The sequence below is a fragment of the Eptatretus burgeri genome, chromosome 13 (assembly GCF_056783735.1).
Source record: "Eptatretus burgeri isolate ZD-2024b chromosome 13, Ebu_testis_v1, whole genome shotgun sequence".
NCBI lineage: Eukaryota > Metazoa > Chordata > Myxini > Myxiniformes > Myxinidae > Eptatretus > Eptatretus burgeri.
In genome coordinates this window covers 55249740-55272355 of record NC_140973.1, presented here as the reverse complement: position 1 = coordinate 55272355, position 22616 = coordinate 55249740, and the positions used below count along the sequence as shown (strand labels likewise).

The 22616-nt window shown below is 45.3% G+C and overlaps 1 long non-coding RNA gene across 2 annotated transcripts; it reads right to left on the bottom strand.

Moving 5' to 3' along the window:
• Positions 1 to 1277: 1277 nt before the first annotated feature.
• Positions 1278 to 22184, bottom strand: LOC147014511 (uncharacterized). Of its 2 annotated transcripts, none has more exons than XR_015050452.1 (3): positions 21269 to 22184; positions 2501 to 2657; positions 1278 to 1719 (listed from the first exon to the last, which is right to left on the bottom strand). It is a non-coding gene; the product is annotated as an uncharacterized LOC147014511 (long non-coding RNA). The 2 variants fall into 2 exon arrangements; XR_015050453.1 differs by having other exon boundaries at positions 21296 to 22184.
• Positions 22185 to 22616: the final 432 nt, after the last annotated feature.

The window sequence follows — 22616 nt, the reverse complement described above, 5'->3', positions numbered from 1 at the left end:
GGGCGTTCCGATTCTGGGGGCACCACGGTATATTATAGTTATAGTATATTCAGTTATATATACTGTTATATTTTTATTTCAGAAAAAAAACTGGTGTATATATACCCACTCGTTACCGTCCATCTGGCCGCACGTTTGCCTGAGGGCCCCCCTGCGGTCGCCTTGCAGGCACCTTGCGTCTGCCTTGAAAATTCTATGGCCGCCGCAGCGACGCCCTAAGGTCACCGTGTGACATCAAATCAAAGACCGTACGGCACCCCCACGTTTTCGGTCTCCACGATTTCTAAATACGCCGTGCGGCTCCCCGAAAAATAATAACATGTGTGACCGTGGAAATACTGCGGCCGCCATATAATTGCTAGTGGCCGCAGATTTTGGAGACCCCACGGCCGCCGTGGAAAATGTGACCTCGGCCTAAGGATCACCACCCAACTGGAGTGGCATGAAATGGTCACGTAGGTTATCATAAGATTACAGTACCCATCTTCCTTTTGCATGTTTATGTTTCGTGGATCCAACTGCGAGCTTCAAAACATCCCAATTTGAATGTACTGCATGTTTGTTAATGGCCAAAAAAACAAGTTGTTTGTTACTTTTGGTCCCCTGCCTTTTTTGTGGTATGAAGAATCGATATCTGCAATATGAATGCTAAATGTTTAACGGTTTTTTAGCTCGCATGTTCGAAGAACAGAGAGCTATAGCGATACCCCTGGCGCGAGCGTGAGTGTAAAAATGTTAAAGTTTTTGGTGCAAGTTATTTCATTTCTAATGTTTTTATCCACCACACTATTTTTTACTGATTACAATATACAAATACATATATTGCTTTAAAATTATTTGGATCAGACTTCACTGCAATGCTTTATAAAAAATATTATTAGACTAGTCTTTTAAAAACGATAAACGTATAAACAGGCGAGCAGTGCGTGGCTTTGACACCACTCTGGTTGAAATATCATGTGCACAAGCCAAGTTACTGAGATGGTTGCCATGGCAACACAATTCAGCCAATCACCGCCATGATCTTATCAGGGTGAGATGATGTCATGAGGAATAGATATATGCAATATAAAAGCTAATTGTTCAACAGTTTTTGAAATATCGCATACACAAAAGTACATGGACGGATGATCGGTCAGATGGAGCTCATTTTAATGTCTCCCGTGTCCGACCGTGTCGAAGATGAGTACTTTGGGTTCTGGGAGGTCCTCGCTCTGCCCTTTGAAACCCAACCAATCCAAAAGGACGATAAAACAGCTGACCCGGAAAACCCTTTTACAGTCTCTATTAAGAAACTTCAATTTAATACACAAAAGGTAAGTTTTGCTCAATCCCCTCACGGTCCATTCCTCGCTTGCAACAAAACATTGTAACAAAGGTAAATACATATACTTCAGGACAAATACCACAATACAGTGCTTGGTCATGCAAAGGCTTGCTCATGGCCTCTCAAAGCAAAGCTCATGAACTCAGTCCCTAAGACCAAAAGGCATCATCAGTAGATCTGGTTCAGCCATCAGGCATCACCGGCAAAAGAAAAATGGCCCATTATTCGGCCGAGACCGATTGAAGCGAGGTCGAGGTCATTTATTCCTGACCAGCAAATACCATCCTTTACTGCTGGACAAACTGGAGAGACAAACACCGCCGGGACGTGTCAGGAGACAAACACCGCCTGGATGCGTTCAGAGACAAACACCGTCCAAACATAACCACCATCTGGATAGAGAGAGAGAGAGAGAGAGAGAGAGAGAGAGAGAGAGAGAGAGAGAGAGAGAGAGAGAGAGAGAGAGAGAGAGAGAGAGAGAGAGAGAGAGAGAGAGAGAGTGAGAGAGAGAGAGGCTTTTCACACACACACACACACACACACACACACACACACACACACACACACACACACACACACACACACACACACACACACACACACACACACACACACACACACACACACACGCCTGATATCGGCAAAACAAACCCAAAAACCATGAGTAGCTTTCACCGTAAAACAACGTTGCATTTTCGAGCTATTTCAGCAATATGTTCACAAACATTAATCTTTTTAAACAGCTGTGTCTGATGGGTGGAAAAAAAAATTGGCTCGGTAATTTAGAAAACACGGTAATACGGAAAACGGCTCGGAAATCGGGTGTTATTTCACAACACGTCACTCAGGGTGACGGAGCATGAACCTCTGTCTGAGGGTGAAGGAGAATGAACCACTCGCTCAGGGTGACGGAGCACAAACCACTCACTGAGGGTGACGGAACATGAACCACTCACTCAGGGTGAAGGAGAATGAACCACTCGCTCAGGGTGATTGAGCACAAACCACTCACTGAGGGTGACGGAACATGAACCACTCACTCAGGGTGAAGGAGAATGAACCACTCGCTCAGGGTGACGGAGCATGAACCACTCACTCAGGGTGAAGGAGAATGAACCACTCGCTCAGGGTGACGGAGCATGAACCACTCACTCAGGGTGACAGAGTACGAACCATGCGCTTCGGGTGACGGAGCCGGAACCACTCGTTCAGGGTGACGGAGCAGGAACCACTCGTTCAGGGTGACGGAGCATGAAGCACATACTCAGGTTGACAGAGCACGAACCACTCGCTCAGGGTGATGGAGCACGAAGCACTCGCTCTGAATGACCTGGTGGGCAAAAGCGTCTGCAATGAGTGAGTAATTAGCTCAGAAGGACGTAGTGCGGTACCACTTTTGACTGTAAGGAGTTCGGCAAGTGGCTTAAGCACCCATGCAAGCATTCCAATTAAATGCTTGATATGGAACGGTTGGCCAGGCTGTTGCTGCATAACATATGGGATCCCTTTAACTTTAATGCCGGTCTTCGCCGCAAACGTAGCAGTTAATGAAATAAAATGAATTCGTTCAAATAATGGCTTTATCCACAAAAGTGTTGCAGCTTAATGCAAAACAACCCTAGAGACATCGCAAAGTTTAATCGCCCGTGAAATAAACATTGCAGATATTCCGCCATCTTCTGCCTGCTCATCTGTGCATCTGCCTGACCTTTTCATTCCTGTAGCGGCTGCAGCGTAGCACGACGTCCTTTGACTTTTGGTCTTCTTGGATGTTTATCTCCACAACTATCACGAGTAATAGGTGTCCACAATCATCCTTGACCATGTTGTGGATCGTCAACCGAAGCCCTCACTTTTTCCTCCTGAACCCGTAACCGAAACCGTTTTCTCCGTAACCGCTTGACCGATTCACACGAAACTTTCAACATAGGAGCATCTACCCATGGAGAATGTCCCAACAAAGTTACATGGTGATTGGATGGAAAATGTGGCCGGTGTTCCACAAATTCTGTTTCCTGAAGGCATGGTTTGCAGGATGTTTCATGTATCTATTTCCATAGAAACAAATGCCACTGTGTTAGTGTGTCTCCTCCATAACTCTAAAACCATAAAACCGAGTAGCCTGAAACTTTGCAAGCATACTAAGAAAACTCCAAGGAAGTGCAAGAGTAAAAATTGGGTGTTTGGGTTAATTAAAACACCCCTTTTGAAGATCATTAATGGCCTTATTTAATTATATCCTTCATCAGGCGATCCTTGGCCACCTCACTCTCTGGGGTCTAAATGGCGTTTCCTGGGTAACCTCACTGGGGTCTGAAGCCGCCATGTTTTTTTGGCCTGCTCAATCATGCCTTGACTTGGAACAGGCTGCAATGATTTCTTAATGATAAAGTTTTTTTTCACTTTCCTCACTCATATTATCGAATGCCTGTTCACCATCACTACGAATTGCTGGGTACATCGCTTTTGTAAGGACAACAGTTTTCAAATTAAGAGCTTCGAGTGATTTCATGCAATTTTTGATACGATTTTCCATGATCTACTCTCACGGACTGATGAAAGTGTATCATTGAAATGTTATTTCAGTTTTGAGGATCGGATATCATCCGACTAAATAAGTGTCGAAATCTGTTGTGAAATCTGATAATTTAAAGAAATAATGAGTCTTATAACTCAGCCGATATACCTATTTCCTTTAACAAGCAAGGCTATGTTCTTCCTTCTCCATAGATAGACAAGAAAATGTGAAATTTCCAAAGCATTAAACTTATCTTTTTCTACTGTTTGGAGAATTATATTGAGTGAACAAAAAATTTATGAACGTGCCAAAATTAACGAGCTTGGTTGAGCAATATGTTTTTATGCGTTCACTGCTAGACCTTGCGGTCTGTCCCCCAGAGGGACTGCCTATCCATAGCATCTGCCAGATCTGTGTCTATATTTTCGGATGTTTCACGAGGTGCTTTACAGGTAATCAAAGCAAATCTGGTTTTAAAAAAAAAAACATATTTTAAAATGAAGTTATAACGTTTGCGTGGACCCCGAACCGATGTACCACATGACGCGTGCACAGATGAGCAGGCAGAAGATGGCGGAATATCTGCAATGTTTATTTCACGGGCGATTAAACTTTGCGATGTCTCTAGGGTTGTTTTGCATTAAGCTGCAACACTTTTGTGGATAAAGCCATTATTTGAACGAATTCATTTTATTTCATTAACTGCTACATTTGCGGCGAAGACCGGCATTAAAGTTAAAGGGATCACATATGTTATGCAGCGACAGCCTGGCCAACCGTTCCATATCATAAGGAAAGTCCAACTGAAGGCAAGGATAGAAAGAAGCAAAAGCAGGAATAAAGGAGGAATAGGAAGAGATTATAAAACAAGTTAGAATTCAGGATATTCGATGAGGTTTTCCAAGCCCTGATCTGATTCACACAAACAGTGGGTCGGCGCACTCAGATGTCCTGCTTGAGACAAGGGAGAAGTGTTAGCAAGAGGGGAATGGGTGGTGGGGTGCTTGCGAGACTGGGGAAGGGGTGCAAGCGAAAGTGGGGGAGGGGTGCTAGCGAGAGTGGGGGAGGGGTTCGAGCAAAAGTGGGGTAACGGTGCTAGTGAAAGTGGGGGAGGGGTGCTAGCGAGACTGGGGTAACGGTGCAAGCGAGACTGGGGTAACAGTGAAAGTGGGGGATTGGTGAGAGTGGGGGAGGGGTTCGAGCAAAAGTGGGGTAATGGTGCAAGAGAAAGTGGGGGAAGGGTGCTAGCGAGCCTGGGGTCGGATTGATAGCGAGAGTAGTACTAGTAAGAGGGATGAGAGGGGTGACAGCGAGAGTGGGAGAGGGGTGACTGCGAGAGTGGGAGAGGGGTGATAGCGAGAGTAGTACCAGCAAGAGGGATGAGAGGGGTGACAGCGAGAGTAGTACTAGTAAGAGGGATGAGAGGGATGAGAGGGATGCCAGCGAGAGTGGGAGAGGGGTGACAGCGAGAGTAGTACTAGTAAGAGGAGGAGAGGGGTGATAGCGAGAGTAGTACTAGTAAGAGGAGGAGAGGGGTGACAGCGAGAGTAGTACTAGTAAGAGGAGAGGGGTGCCAGTGAGGATAGGGATGGGTGGTATTGAAAGGATGAGGTGCTCGCGAGAGTGTGGTGAGGGTTAAAGCGAGAGTGTGGGAAGGGTGTTAATTGAGGTGTGGAGTTGGGTCCTGATGGGGGGGGGGGATGCTTGCGAGAGGGGTCCGCACATGAACCAGCAGATCACACAACCTGCACTCTCTTTCTCTTGTTTCGTTTTCTTTGGACTGAGCTTTACTTGTCCTTCCGTGAGCTCGTACTCCATTAACTCACTGCTCATTATGGAGAGGTGTCCGTGGTGGATATATTTGCTGCTTTTGAGCAAATGGCGCCAGCCCTTTCATGGCACCATTTGAAAGGTTTAATAAAGTTTTTAGTTCGGCACTGCTCGGTCCAGCTGTGTCTGGGTGCCGAATTAAAAGATCCCAGACTATGAATGCGAGAATTCCCACATCCTCGGGCGATGTACGGCGGTGGATCGGAGGGTGTTGCGGTGTTGGCACGGGACAACACTCCGACGCACGTGGTGCTTGCTGTGAACGAAAACGTACACCAGATGGTGTAAAGCGTTTAGGACTGTTATTAGTCACCGGACATGGTGAGGACATGGCGAGAATGAAGTGCAAATGTGTATTTAAAATTTTTAATGACAAGATCGACGCTCATGGAGGATCCAGCTTTGAAATCCTTGTGGGGAAAGCAACGCACGAAGACCACATGGGGGCTTCAGTCCGTTGAACTGCGATAGCTCCTTGGGACGAGCGACCGAATGGATCTGCACATCATTGCGTCAAATCGTAAGGATTCTTATATGGGATGTGATTCGCATAGAAAGTGTTACACCATGGCCTTCAGATAACTAATTACTCCTTCATTAAACACACAAATCGGTCTCTCATTTCAAGGGTGAAGGACATTATACAGGATTTTCACAACAGTTCAAAACATTCCAACTTTAAAAACAAAAACCGACGGGAAAACGTGGGATCTCCTGGGAACTTATCCTTGGTAATGCAACTTTGCACTGATTGTGCGGAGGGAACATGGATTTCGAGTCTTGATATATACCTTGACATTAAATTAATGAGGCAGTTAAATGTTTCATTACTAACCGATTCATCATCCTGGAGGTGGAACAAGTGAACGGGAAAAGACATCCCTTCCCTCCTTTCCTTACACATATGAGGGGTGTTCAAAAGGTTTTCGGAACGAGCTGGAACCATGGAAACCATGGAAAACAATATAACGAGGTGTAAGTGTGTCGTTGGTTGTAATATCTGTACAGGGGTTTGAGAAGGTAGAACAGAGCCATCCCGGGTCTCAAAATATCCACTGTGTGTGTGTGTGTGTGTGTGTGTGTGTGTGTGTGTGTGTGTGTGTGTGTGTGTGTGTGTGTGTGTGTGTGTGTGTGTGTCCTCCATAACTCCAAAACCATGAAATCGATCGAGCGGCCCCAAACTTTGCAAGCATTCCACAGGAACTCCAAGGAAGTGCATGAGTGAAAATTGGTGTTTGAGTTAAATTAAACCACTTTTCAAGATGATTGACAGCCTTACTTAATTATCCCAAATCAAAGCATCATCCTCGCTCACCTTGCTCTCTCTTGACAAGTCAGGTCAGATATGGGAGCATGCGCCAGAGCAGCGCGTCGCTGCATCCACTTTCTGCCAGTACTCCAGGGGTCTCCGTCTGGCCATCCCCCAGGCAGATGCCTAGCCCATCCCCATCTCCTTGAGATGCTGATCAACCTGCTGCAACCACGAGGCACGTGGTCAACCCGTTGGCCTCCTCCACTGACGAGGCTAACTCGCTGAGAGAATCTGGTAGGCAGGATCAGCGTCAGGAAAACGAGCCACATGTCCATGCAACCGCTGCTGATGCTCACCGACTATGCAGGTAACAAATCTCATTTGAGTCTCTCTCAGAAACTGCTCATTGGACGCAAAGTCCGGCCAGCGATAGCCAAGGATTCTCTGAAAAGACCTGGTACCAAAGGAATCAAGTCTCCATCACAGATCCCTGGTGAGAATCCAAGTCTCACGTCGATAGAGCAAGACTGGAAGCACCAAGGACCTAAAGACTCGGACTTTCGTCCTCCCGCACAAGTACCGGCAGTGCCACACCCCATGATCCAGTGAATCCGTGACTCCCCAGGCCTGACCCAAATGTCTGTTGACCTCTGACTCACAGCCAGCAGAGACATAAATATCACTGCCAAGGTAAGTGAATCACCCCATGACCTCAACAACCTCACCACAAACAGGTACAGACGGGATAGCAGCATCCAAGATGTTATTGAAAGCCTGGATCTTAGTTTTGACCCAGGAACTCCTTAATCCCAGCGACTCCGACTTCTCATTCAGCACCACGAGGGCCCCCAAAAGGATATCTGGAGTCTCTGCAAAATGAAAGTCAGAGATCTTAAAATTCCCAAACGATTCACCGCAGCTTAATCTCTCCAACATTCTCCCCAGAATCCAGTCCATACAAGTGTTGAAAAGTGTGGGGGGCAGCACACCCCTGAAGAACTCCAGTAAAAACTGGAAATAAGTCAGAGATAGAACCACCACATCTCACAGCACTCTCAGTACCAGAGTATCGTTCAGACATCAGATTGATCAGTTTTGGTGGCACCCCACGAATATCAAGAATCCTCCAGAGGGCATCCCAATTCACTGAATCAAATGCTTTACAGAGATCAACATAAGCTGCAAGCAGCCCCTGGCGCAACTCTCGTCTGTGTTCGGTGAGGACACGAAGGGCAAGGATACGGTCAATCGTTGACCTCTTTGGTTTAAGGTCTGACGGCTTTGGACGCTGGTGCTTAAGCAGATGGTGGTGAACCCGATCAATTATAATTAACCGAGCAAAGGCCTTGCCCGGCACTGACAGCAGCGTCACCCCTTGGTAGTTGTTGCAGTCTTGACAATCACCCTTCCCTTTCCAGAGAGGGACAACAAGGCCCCTCTTCCAATCAGTCGGGATGATGCCTGTGTTCCAGGCAGAGCACAAAACTGCATGCAACGACACGAGTGCAGCATTTCCACCAGCCTTGAGAAGTTCAGCATGGATGCCACAGATCCCTGCAGCTTTAAACAATTTCAACTGGTTCACTGCAGTCTATGTTTCCACAAATGAAGGTGGACCACACTTGATTGGAGGGGCGCAAGTAGGGATTGTAACACCATTGACAGCCTGGTATAGCCACTCAAAGTTACCGGCCCAGCGGGCCATCGCATCGGACTCCTCTCTCTCAAGAGCCTACCACCCTCTGCTCTAACTGCAGTACACAGAGGGATGGGTTTGGACGAACACAATGCGCAAATTCCCCTGTAAGCAGGATGAGAATCCCTTGACACAAGTGATGCTCTACCCTTCACCGATCCATTGCACATAGACCTCCTTCTCCAGCCTCAGTGCATGTACAGTTTTACTTCTCAGCTCCCTGAACAGCTCAGCTCTACCATTCAGACTGACTCTGCGACTCTGGGCAATGGTATCCAGTGTCCCTTGAGAGACAAAATTCTTCTTCGCCCTCCAGTGCCTTCCAAGACATCAACCGGCAACATCAAGGACTGTGGTCTTGAAGGCACTCTACAACTCTTCATGATCCCCCAAAGCACCGGACCCCTCAAATCTCCACTCTGCCTGTTCGCAAACTCCTCAGCGACCCTCTCATCCTTGAGCTTGCCAATATCCAGCCGAGGCTGGGATGGTACCATTCTCCCAGATTTAAGCTGTAACTTAAGGGTTGTTAGAACAAGCCGGTGGTCAGTATTGAGGAACTGAGCACTCTGGTTGACCCTGCAGTTCTGGCTCTTCCTCCAGTGACCATCAACGAGCACATGGTCAATCTCCTTTGCCACACCACCAGTGTTGGAATACCAAATCCAGCGATGAGCTTGTGGGCGCTGAAACCATGAACCATCCACCCTAAGTCGATGACTTCTTGCAAAGTCAAGGAACTTAATGCTATTCAGGTTCACAGTTACAGACCCATGGGGACCAACACACGTCCCGTAACCATCCCTCTCTGCTTCAGTTGATGCAGTGAAATCCCCCAAGACTAGAAGTGTATCTCGCCTGGGACACTGATCAACCACAGACTCGAGCGTGGCGTAGAACGCATCTTTCACGGTGGGATCACTCACCTCAGTCGGAGCATAAATAGAGTCCAGGGAAATGACACCCAAGGAGTGACGAATCCTTCTTCTCATAATATGCTGGTTGACCGGTGTTACCTCGATTATTATTGGAGTCAGCTTATTGGACACAGCTACAGCAACTCCTTGGCCATGGTAACCATCAGAGCGACCAGACCAATAGTAGGTGCAACCAACCGCCATGATCTCGCCGCAATCCGGTCTCCGAACCTCAGAGAGTACTGCAATACCGATGTCCAAATGATTGAGCTCAGATGACAACAGAGACAGGTGATCATCCTCTCTTAGGGATAGGACATGCCAGGCACCCACCCAAAGGGACCGCCTCAGGTTAACCCAAGGAGACCGCCGTCTGGTGGATGACACCTCAGCACCACTCCGACACACTCTCCCGCAATCTGACCCGGGAATGTTATCCCGTGGTTTCCCCCTCTCATCAAATATTGGGGGTCCTTAAGGCTTTGCCCCAATCCCATCATCCGGTGAGCTGCCCTGCGAAGGGAAACTGCACAGGAGGTACTCCAACGGAGTGGGTTTGCAGATTTTTTTTTTTAATGCTTTTGGAATGTTTTGCAGAAGGAAGGGTTTTACAGTGGCCAGAGTGCAAATCCTGCTACCAACCTCCTAATAAATGGTAATCCAACTGCAGGAGGACGTCTGCAGACACAATTAGGCACAAAACATAGTCTGTAGGCCCAGTTGGGCACTAGATATCTCCCTTGTGAGGGTCTTAATTCGCCATTTTTTTGGCATGCTCAATGATGCCTTGACTTGGAACAGGCCGCAATGGTTTCTTCACGATAAAGCAGTCAAAGTTTTTTTTTTCACTTTCCTCACTCATGTCATCAAATGTCTCATCATCATTCCTATGAATCGCTGGATACATTGCAATGCTAATAAAATCCCGGAGATGCTAGTGTTTGCACTTCTGATGCAAATGGCAAAAACTGAATGGTGCAAACGGCTGGAGAAGGCGAGCAACAAACACTCAATCCCAAACACCACATCCACATGTACACAACACCCAGCGAGAACCCCACCACCTGAACATGCCCAACCCAGACACGAAACCAGCCATGTTCATGCCCCGGAAACACAAAAACAACATGCACACACACCTACTCACCGACACACATGCAACACCAGATCACACAGCAGTAAAAACAAAAAAAAGAGAAGAGCACCCCTTCAATGATGCGATTTTACATTTATTTTGCTTTTTGCAAAATTAAAAAAAAGAAAAGGAAAAAGCACTCCTCCATTTGACCTCGAGCACCAGCATGTGACCGGAAATGAGCAGTCGTATCAAAATAAAGCGGGGCACGTGCCGAGGGTTGGAGTCTATTGTGCCTGAGGAAGCCAGCTGTGAAGCTGGTGAAACGTTGCCTGAGACCGGGTCTGCTCTCGCTGTTGTTGCTCAAATTAGCGGAGTCGATCTTTTGGTTGGTTGGAAGTGCCGCCGCCTTAAAAATGTGTAATCCCAACTGCCCCAACCCCAAACAATATATAAAGTTGCTGTTTTGAGAAAACGCTGTTGTAAATGTGCACTCAGGACACGTAGGTCCTTCAGTGTAGTTATTTCCATAATAAATGTATAGAATAGTCCCTTACCTTTAGATGGGTAAGTGGTATCCAAACTGCGTTGGAATGGGTAGATTAGGATTCACCCCCTACTTTTATTTTGAACATGGAAGTTTTCCGGCAAGGCATTGGCAGCCATTTGATGTGGGCGTGTGCCAATGCCTCCCTCACATTCCCTTTATAGCCTGGTGTTGGCTCAGTGGTTAGGGTGGCGCCTTGGGATCCTAGGGTCCTGAGTTCTAGCCCCGTCGGCCGCTGAATTAATACACCAGGGGGTTGACTCAGCCTGTCATCCTTCCGAGGTCGGCGAAATGAGTACCAGTTCCAGTGTGTGTTCTGGTAGAGGGGCACTGTATCAGTGACACAGTCGTGCTTCAATAAACGATAGCTACCCCAGCAGCTAAGCTACCATACGACCACCATTCCCTTTATAGTTAATTTCCTCTCCCTTTCTCTTTTCTGACACCACACGTAAGTACACTCACTTTTTTTTTTAATACAGACTGTAGTTTGACACGATCTCTTCCGACAAGCACGTTAGGCAATCAAGACATTATGCACAGTTGCATAACGTCAAACTCCCTCACTCTAAAGAAGATCCCTCATCCCGTAACCCTCAACCATTAACCCCATTGTGAGCCTTTGTGATGGCTATCACGTGCCTGGGCGACCTTTGGTCAGCATTGACCTGAGAGAAATCGTCTCCATTCATTTCCCCATAATTGTTCTTGCATGCCTCAAACCAGCCGAATGCTCGCTCGCCTTAAGCGGTGGCAAGCGAGGTCCGACTGAGGACAGCCAGAAGCCCCGACTGAGTGGACTCGCTGCAGAAACTCGAATGGGCGGGGCTAGGGAGGAGGAACGCTAATCTGCGCGCAGGTCCCCCCCCCAATGACGCGTACATTCTCGAAGCTTCCAGGCCGGCCTTATAAAAGAGCGAACCCAGGAGCATTTGCTCGTGGCTCCTTCCAACGGTCATTGGAGGCTGTCTTTTGCAATGGCCATTTGCACCTGTCTTTTAATGGTCGTTTGGGCTCTTTTAAGAGTCATGGAGGCTTTTTCAGCAGTCATTTGTACGTTCAGGCTCTTTCGATGTTGATTTATTTGCTGAACTCTTTCAACGGGAGTTTATGAACACCCTGAGGCATGATGTCGATGGGCGCCGGACGCTGTACCCTGAGATTGCGCTACTGATTCTGAGCACTTTCACTCCTTTGGTTTGTACTTCACGAACTGTCATCACGAGTGAGGAGCTGAGGCTGTGGGGGGTGGGCAGAGCCAAGCCGATTAATAGGACCGAAACCAAGCTACACTACAGACACATCTGGTAGGATGTCACACTTGGGCTATCCCCTCATACATCTTTTCTGCTGCACCTTTCTCAATTTCCCTTTTCAAATACACTTACAGTACACACCTACACGCATGTCACTCTTCTCCACGCACCTGAGATGCCTCGCAGTCTTTCTTCCCACTTCTCTCCCTCAGTGTTGAATGGCGGTTGTGAATGATTGGGCCCATGTACTGTGTTAGAGGGAGATAATGTGCTTGCTAAGTTTGCTCTGTGTCTCTTTTCTCTTTCTATGATCTCATTGCTGTACTGCCTCATTCCAAATTACTTAATCCTCATTTCTCCCCAAGCCATTAAAATCCTTATGTTCCATCCCCTCTCTTTTTCCTGCTCCGCACTTGTGTAAATAAACCTGTTCTTGTTGAATATATTTCCGATCTGTCTGTGTTCGTCTTTTCCACCATTGGTCTAGCACTGTCTGCACGTAGATAGCTTGGGAGGTTGAGATTCCCGATGGCTCGGTTTGCAGGGTCTGGCGCATGCTCGCGGTACAGCTCGGCCACATTCAAAATCGTCAGATATGATACGTAGCACATTTGCCGAGGGTGCGTTCCCTGGTAGGAAGGCCATGGGACCCCAGTTAAACGGTTGTTAGACGGATAGACACTGGGATTCGTGGTCACTCGATTTGCACTCGTAGTTGCGTCGTAGGTGTCGTAGTTGCGTCATAGGTGTCGTAGTTGCGTCGCAACCCACCGTGGGGTGAAGTAATTTGCTTCTGGTGTCCTCAGGTCCCAGTGAGTTTGAGAGAAACTGGGGATTTCCCCCTCAGTAGACTCGAGCCCCGAGACCGCAACAATCATATATATATATATATATATATATATATATATATATATATATATATATATATATATATATATATATTTGGATATATATATATATATATATATATATATATATATATATATATATATATGTATATATGTATATATATATGTATATATATATGTATATATATATGTATATATATATATATATATATATATATATATATATATATATATATATATATATATATATGTAGTTATAGCCATGGGTACCGAGTGTATTATGAGGGGGTTAATCCTCGTTTCTCCTTGGAAGAACCGGACATGGGGCCACTGCTCACAATTAACTTCATGGTGTGGTGGGTGGCTTAACACCCATGAACGCCAATCAGTTAACCACGAGATCTAGTGTCCACCATCTAATTTGCCATTTAACTAGAGGTTATGTGGTCTCCTGACTGGGGAATGCGCCCTCTGCGATGCACCAATCTTTTCTTGATTAGATCTGAAGTAATGCAGCTGAGCGTTTACTGCTGGTGCCGCCGACTATGACAGGTTAATTAGTTTGGAAATTACCTCAGTCTATCTAGGTTAGGCCAATGCTGGATCAATGGAAGGAAATGACAAGCACAGACTGGTTGAAATGTCAACAAAGGATTCATTATGAAGAAAAATTAATAAACCGAAGAACTTTTTATTTCCATGTCAAATAATTGGATGAATTCAAATCAATCTAATGTTCAATCAACAAAATAAACTTGAACAAATAAAGAATTCAACAATCATTTATAGAAAAATGGACAAAGAGCAGATGCTTATCACTCTGCCTTACTTAACAATTAGACCCGAGATATGGGTAACCAGCAGACCATTCAGGGGAAAAAAGAAATCTCATCTCGCCTTACCAAGGCAGAAGTCGTCGTGCATTGATTAAAGTAAGCCAAAAGGTGTGAGCATGCCTTTGTCTGCTGCCAGCACTCTGCCTCGCCATGCACCCACCCACAAACAGGCTCGAACACCAATCGGCATCACGTCGTCACCCCCAGGAACCAGGTATGCCAAGAATCAGGTATGCCAAGAGCCAGGTACTGAACAGAACCAGCAGGAACGGTCCACAAATGGTCAGGAGCTCTCATCAACGGTCAGGAGCTGTCATCAACCGTCAGAAAAGGGGGGAAGGCAGCGTGGGGCAAGGGGGGAAGGCAGCTGTGAGGAAAGGGGAGAAGGTAGCTGTGGGGAAAGGGTGGAAGGCAGCGTGGGGAAAGGGGGGAAGGCAGCTGTGAGGAAATGGGAGAAAGTAGCTGTGAGGAAAGGATAAAAAAAGGGGAAGGCAGTGTCGGGGAAAGGTGGGAAGGCTGCATGGACGAAGTGGTGTGGGGTTCCCTGAAACTAATTTTTAGAATCCCACCCATACTTTAACCACCAACCTCCCAGACTCAGAGTGGACACAAAGATTTGATTTCAAACTCAGCTGGTGACATTTTGGGAAGTGAAGTAATTTCACGGTACACTGTACTGTTGGGGCTGGTGCTTTGTACATTCACACACGGCGATTAAGTCCCGCATTATGAGCCTCTTTAAATATTCTTTGCATATGAAAACACTTCTTTCCTTCAGTTCAGGCCTAAGTCACATTTACCACGGCAGCCGTGGGGTCTCCAAAATCTACGGCCACTTGCAATTATATGGTGGCCGCAGTATTTCCACGGTCACACAATGTAGCAGTCACATATATTTTTATTTTTCGGGGAGCCGCACGACGTATTTATAAATTGTGGAGACCGAAAACGTGGGGGTGCCTTACGGTCTTTGATTTGATGTCGCACGGTGACCTTAAGGCGTTCCTACGGCGGCCATAGAATGTTCAAGGCAGACGCAAGGTGCCCGCAAGACGACCGCAGGGCGACCGCAGGGGGGCCCTAAGGCGAACGTGTGGCCAGACGGACAGTAACAAGTGGGTTTTTTTTAAACCAGTTCTTTTGTTTCGGCTTGTCGAATTGCTACGGCGAACGTAGAAATGAAAAAAGTTGGAACTCCGCACTATAATTCCACGGCGACCCTACGGCCTGTAAAATATAGCCATACGGTGTAGGGCCACCCTGAGGCCACCTCAGAAACTCTGCAGCCGCCGCACGTTTCTGTCAATTCAGAGGGCGTACGGCCGCCGTATCCTCGCCGTAGAGCAAATGTGACTGAGGCCTAAGCAGGCTTCCTCGTACGACGTAAGGCCTGAAGCAAGCAAAGCGTAAAAAAAAGTCACGACAAAAAAATCAATTACTTAATCTGAAGTCCATTTTTGTCAAGTTAAAATTCAAACTTACCTCTCACAAAACAATGTCACTCTCAAACTGTCATTTGTTTCATCGGCAGCATTTACGCTGACTGGAAACAAATGTGTTTGATGAATGTTCCTCTTTGTTTTTATTCAAACAAATGTACCCAGTTCATTCTTGTCTTTTCCTCCTTTGGTCCAGCATGGTCCGCACCTTAACATAGCCGGGAAGTTATCCCCCAAAATCTGCTTATTAGCTGGTGCGTACTTGACAGTTCCACTTGGCTGCACCTGATACGATAAGTAACGTAAGTACTCATCGAGGGCATAATTTCCCGAACAGGCGACCACGTGTTCCGAGTTAAACGATAGTTATACAGAGGACACTGGGTTATGTGGTCAAATTATTGGCGTTCGCAGTCGATTAGCGTCCCGCCATGACACAAACTTATTCATGTGCGATGGTCTACAATTCCCGGTGAGTCGGGTAAGTCTGGGGATAAACGAGGGATATCTCCTCCCTCGTTGTACCCCCGTGACCCTGGTGCCGCAACAATATGTGATAGATATATATATATATATATATATATATATATATATATATATATATATATATATATATATATATATATATATATATATATATATATATATATCTTCTTCTTCTTCTTTCGGCTGCTCCCGTTAGGGGTCGCCACAGCGGATCATCCGTATGATCCGCATAGTGATTTGGCACATATTTTACACCGGATGCCCTTCCTGACGCAACCCTGGTCGCCTCTTACGACACAGGGATAATATATATATATATATATATATATATATATATATATATATATATATATATATATATATATATATATATATATATATATATATATATATATATATATATATATATATATATCTTCTTCTTCTTTCGGCTGCTCCCGTTAGGGGTCGCCACAGCGGATCATCCGTATGATCCGCATAGTGATTTGGCTTAGTTTTTAGGGCGGATGCCCTTCCTGACGCAACCCTTGTCGCCTCTTACGACACAGGGATATGGTACACCTATTTTTACCCGGGGCATACACCGGGCACAGTATACTGGTACTCACTTCGCCGACCTCGGAAGGATGACAGGCTGAGTCAACCTCCTGGTGTATTAATTCAGTGACCCAATGGGGCTTGAACTCAGGACCTTTTGGATCCCAAGCCGCTGCCCTAACCACTGCGCCAACACCAGGCTAATATGTGATATATATATATATATATATATATATATATATATATATATATATATATATATATATATATATATATATATATATATATATATACACACACACACACACACACACACACACACACACACACACACACACACACATACATATATAACGTGTGTGTGTGTGTGTGTGTGTGTGTGTGTGTGTGTGTGTGTGTGTGTGTGTGTGTGTGTGTATGCATATAATCTTTATTATAATTCACGTACCAGTGTTTGTTTGTCGTGTTACAAGCTCCTACTACAGTTCTGGGCTGATTTCATCCAGACTTGCTGCATAGGATTAGCATGACCCCAAATAGTGCTGTGGGGTGTTTTTATCTTTGACTGTGATCTTGGGGATTTGGGGGGGGGGAGGGGGTGATGTAAGTTCTCAACATAAATGTGTCGAGTGCAGTACTGCCTCCAGGTGGGAGAGGGTATTCTAAGTCCCCATCTTTTCCAGTGGAATGAAGTGCTTCAAATTATATGCAACAGGTATGTTTTCGCTTCATGCAAATAACCCAGGTGATTTATTTTGCCCATGCAGAACTGTGAATTGCTTATACACCGCCCAATTAAAGGTATGCTTTGGAAGAACGTGTTGCATGCTTGGAACAAGATCGTTCATGTGGTGGGTACTCACTGAGTATGTATAATGTCACGTATACTACAGTATGTGTATGATCATATGTCAATATGTGTACAGTATATAATAAGTATAATATGTGTATGATTACATATAAACATGTATGTATGTAATGTGTATAATATGTGTATAATTATGATCTATGTGTAAATCAAAAATCATGGATGCCTGTGTGCATGCTGCTGCCACCAGTTTTTATCTCCACTTGTAAGTCACTAAGACTGAACGGAGCCTTCCCTGGTACTGAAGCATCTATCATCATGAAATCAAGGAACCATGGCGCATTGACCGAGCCATCTCCTTATCCATGCTCCATTTCAAGGAGCTTTCTCGAGTCCTGAAGCATCCATTTTCACCCCAGAAAGGAACCACAACTCATGGACCAAGCTGTCTCCTTCTTCGTGCTCCGTTTCCCCTTCTGTCCCAGAAATGGTGATGAAGTAGATCCACACGACCTCCTGTATGTCCTCCGAGGTACGCCTGGGTATTCACGGTCTCAGACTTATCCTTCCTCGGTCTCATCCTTCCTTGATGGAACAGAACAAGCAAAACCCAACAAGCCACAAGGCTAGGGCACCAGGCGAAATCCCAAAAGCATGTCGATCAGTGTGACTGGGCACCACATGTGCGGCAATCGGCCTCACCAAAGATGCCGTCCTTGACTCATTTCTCACTCCCATCAAAGTCGTTGTAGTTGGCACAGTCCTCAATCGCACAAAACTGGTCTCTCTCATCCTCAATGGGGGAACTTTGCAAGAGGGAGTTCACCAAAGTTCGGGCTTTTTCTCCCAGCAGCACGGGATCAACGAGTCCTGCAAAGCTGCAGGGCCAGGCTGCATCACAAACACATGTTGAACGGTGTGATACCTGGTGCCTCATGTGCATCTCATCCCATCAAAGCTGCCATTTTCGGCTTGGTCTTCACTGCCTTTGAAACTGATGTATTCGAAGGGACTATCAGTCTTTTCCGTCCCAGGTGAGAGGGAGGTGGCAAATGACGCCGCCTCCTCCTCGCCGCCAGTGTGTGTGTGTGTGTGTGTGTGTGTGTGTGTGTATGTGTGTGTGTGTGTGTGTGTGTGTGTGTGTGTGTGTGTGTGTGTGTGTGTGTGTGTGTGTGTGAGATACTAGCAGGGGTATCCGGCATTGCCCACTGCTTTTCTAATCCTGTTGGAAATTTGAAGAAGTTTAATTTTGTTTTGTTTTTCTATTTTTTTATGGGGGCCTAAAACACCTCTCCACACTCACTAAGTAAAGAAGTCGGGGATCATTTAATATTATCTTTTACATTGCTACAAAGGCTTAAGCACTATTGAGTGATAAAAAAAATAATGAAAAAAATCGAAAAATATGCAACTTTGTTTTGTTTTTCAAAAAAAAAGTTTTTTTTTTGCCTAAAACACTCCGTACCACTCGCTGATGAACCTCTGAAAGTTTGTTGAAGATCTGTTTGGTGATCTATGAGGAAAATGGTGATAGACAGACGGACAGACAAACATCTCTCTTGTAGTCTCATAGATAAGGCTCTTTCTAACGAATGACTCACTCATTCACTCACTCACTGATATAAATGTTTCGTACCTTTTAGGTGGGGTAGACAGCTGAAATTTTGCATACTGATTGATGCAACTCGAAGACAATAAAATCATCTGAAAATTTTCGCAAACTAAAATATCTGTAAATAATAGTTGGCAGGTGCAGCCTCATTCCACTCACTGTGGGTCACATGACCCAAGACAATGTGGCTTACATTGAAACTGGTCGTGATGCAACGCTGACACACATCTTCCGCCTCTTGTTTTGTAACTTTTGCCGTATTTATATTGAAAATTACGAGAGCTGTAAACTTTTAAAGAAAGAGCTCATTCTTATCACTAATTCTTGATTTATTTGAGTTATATGACTCCTTGCAGAATGCAAGCACAAGTTTGGTTGGTTTTCATGTCAACAAGTTCCCATCGCATTGCATTTGATATAATAATGACGAATTAATTATTTTAGTGAGGTAAATTCTTTCATTAATATTATTGATTAAACATCTATCTACAGGGTGTCCCAAAAAAATATACAACTTTTCATCTGCAAAGAGGATGGTCATAACATGTATTTTTAAAAAAAGATATATGGCTGGAGAGAAACCTGAAAGGTTGCAGTTTATTGTACCAATGTCAAAATTGCCACCAAAATTTAAATTTTGGTATAGAATCGTCGTTTTCTTTTAGACCACATGTTCGACGTAGGCTCCACGTTATCCGATCACTGCCTGCAAACGTGTTGTCATGTTCTCCATCACTTTGGGAAACGTTTCCTGAGGAATGTTCTGGATTTCTCGGTGGATGTTTTCCTTCAGCTGATCAAGAGTCTAAGGCCTCGGGTTTCCATAGATCCTGTCCTTGAGATACCCCCACAAAAAGAAGTCTGGAGGAGTAAGGTCAGGGGAATACGGTGGCCACTCAACGTCTTCGTAGAGGGAGATAAAGCGGCCCTCAAAATGTTGGTTGAGAAAACGCCTTGTTTCCCTGACTGTATGGGACAGTGCCCCATCCTGCTGGAACCACTGGGTTCTCATCTGGATCAGGTTGTTTCTCCTACGGGCCTGAGTACGTAGCTCAGGCAGATAGAATTCCTGAATCATTTCGCGATAGTTCCTCTGGTTTACCGTGCAAGTGCGTCCCTGGTCATCTTCAAAGAAGTATGGACCAATTATCCCACACCAACCAACCGCCAACCACATGGTGACTTTGAGAACAGATCGAGGCACCAGTTCATTTGATGCATTACCGGGATTTTCAGTTCCCCAGTACCGAAAGTTTTGTTTGTTTACCTCCCCGGACAAGTGAGCATGGCATTCGTCCGTCATGTGAAGTTTTTTGAGGAAGTCTGCATCTTCTTCCAAATTCCCTGAGAACCAATTTGCAAAGTTTAGTCGTTTGCATTTCTGTTGATCAGTAAGCACCGTTTCCGTTTGAATTTTGTATGGAAAGGCATGAATGTCATGGCGAAGGATCCTCTGAACGGTGCTCTTATGAATGTTTGTCTCTGCAGAAAGTCATCAAATCGATTTTTTTGGACTGAATGACCGGCTGTCGCACCATTTCCATATTTTCTTCACTACGACCTGTCCTCTTCTGACCACTGTGACCCTTGTGAAGGTCACAGATTGGTTCCCACATTGGTAAATTTTGCGATGGTGCAATTTATTGTCCGAAAGTTTGGTGCATGGAGCAAGTGGATACCGAAATGTCTCGAGTAAAGACGTTGCGCCTGTATGACACTTTTCGTCTGGTGCCAAAGTTCAACAATTTTCGTCCGTTGTTGTACGGTCAGTCTTGGCATTTTTCTGGTGCTTGCTTGGTCTCAAAATAAACTTCAGGGTCTCTGCAACAAGAAATGAAGCATTAGTGACAAAATTACTGCTTTTTTGGATCAAACGAAGCATTTTAAAAGTTGTATTTTTTTTGGGACACCCTATATATATATATATATATATATATATATATATATATATATATATATATATATATATATATATATATATATATATATATATATATATGTAGTATTAAATAACGGAGGTATTTAGAAAAAAATACAATCAATAAATATTCTTTATAAAATACATTATAAATAAGCATTAATATTGTTACGGATTTTACAATCCGGTCTGATGAATGCATCCACACATCCAGGTCCTCAGACAGTTATTTCCTTCAATGTATGTTCAGATTATCCCCATCCCCATGTATAATGGGATCTTAAATGTGATGCGTTGACAAGGTTAAAGGATAGATCCCCTCTCTTATGGGAAGCTTTTTTCTTTACGACAGACACGTTCACACACATTTCTTTCACGACTTCTGAAGCCCACCCTCATTTTTCCTCAGCAACATTCTTTCACGAACTCTGAAGCCCGCCCTTATTTTTCCTCAGCAACATTCTTTTGCGAGCTCCGATGCCCGCCTTTTTTGAGAGCGCACGAGTCGTCATGGTAACCTGCCCCAGTGGGGCAGGGTGAGCTTGGGGCGGACGGCACCCCGCGGAGACGGCCCGGGGATATAAAAACAAGTGAGAGAAAGCGTGAGGTACGTTCTGTGAGGAGAAACGTTCTGAGATATAACAAAGTGAGGAAAAAACAAAAGGGGGACGTTCTGAGAGGAGAGAGGTGTTCTGTGAGGAGAGATGTTCTGTGAGGAGAGATGTTCTGAGATATAAAAAAGTGAGGAAAAAGCAAAAAAGGGACATTCTGAGAGGAGAGAGATGTTCTGTGAGGAGAGATGTTCTGTGAGGAGAGATGTTCTGAGATATAAAAAAGTGAGGAAAAAGCAAAAAAGGGACATTCTGAAGAGAAAGAGATACGGAAGAGAAAAAGTGAAGAGAGAAAAAGCAAAGGGCGAGAGAAGTGACCAAGAAGTGGGTGTCTGACCAGCGCCGAAGAGACAATTCGCTCTTCCAGTGCTTCTGCAAGCGAGCGTGTGGTGTGGGTGTGGTGCACGTGTGGATGTGAGCAGCGCTGCCAACAAGTGAGGCACGGGTTGATCACCAACAACACCAGGGTTTAAACCTGCGATGGACGATCTCGATGCCCTCCAGATGTCCACCGGCGTTCAAGGCTGCCCCGCGAGAGGGTGCAAGGCAAAGCTGGGTGCTGTCGACGGACGTGACACGCACGCACGCATTTTCAGGATGTTTTCGCCTCACGGAGGACTTTCTGGTGAGCGAGACGATTCTTCCCCCCTCCCCTCCCCCTGAATGATCCGTTGGGTACCCTTGTCTGTGTTTAGCTTTTATTAACCCCCCCCCCCCCGATAAGCATCTGCTCTTTGTCCCTTTCCTGGCATTTTGATTGATTTTGCTTTGAAATTCATTCTTTATTTACCTCAGAAAATAAAAAGTTCTTTTTATTTATTTATTTTAGTATTAATAAATTATTGGTCGATTTCCAACATGTCCGTGTTTGTCCTTTCCCTCCATTGGTCTAGCATTGTCCGAACCGAGATAGACTGGGAGGTAATTACCACAGATTTTACCAAAAAAATCGTCGGCACGCGCCGGCGGTTAAAACGCTCGGCCGCCCAAATTAAAATCTAATCAGATAACATTGGTGCTTTGCCGAGGGCGCGCTCAGGTAACCACGTGACCTCAAGTTAAACGGAATAATTTGACGACGGACACTGGAACTCGTGGTTGAC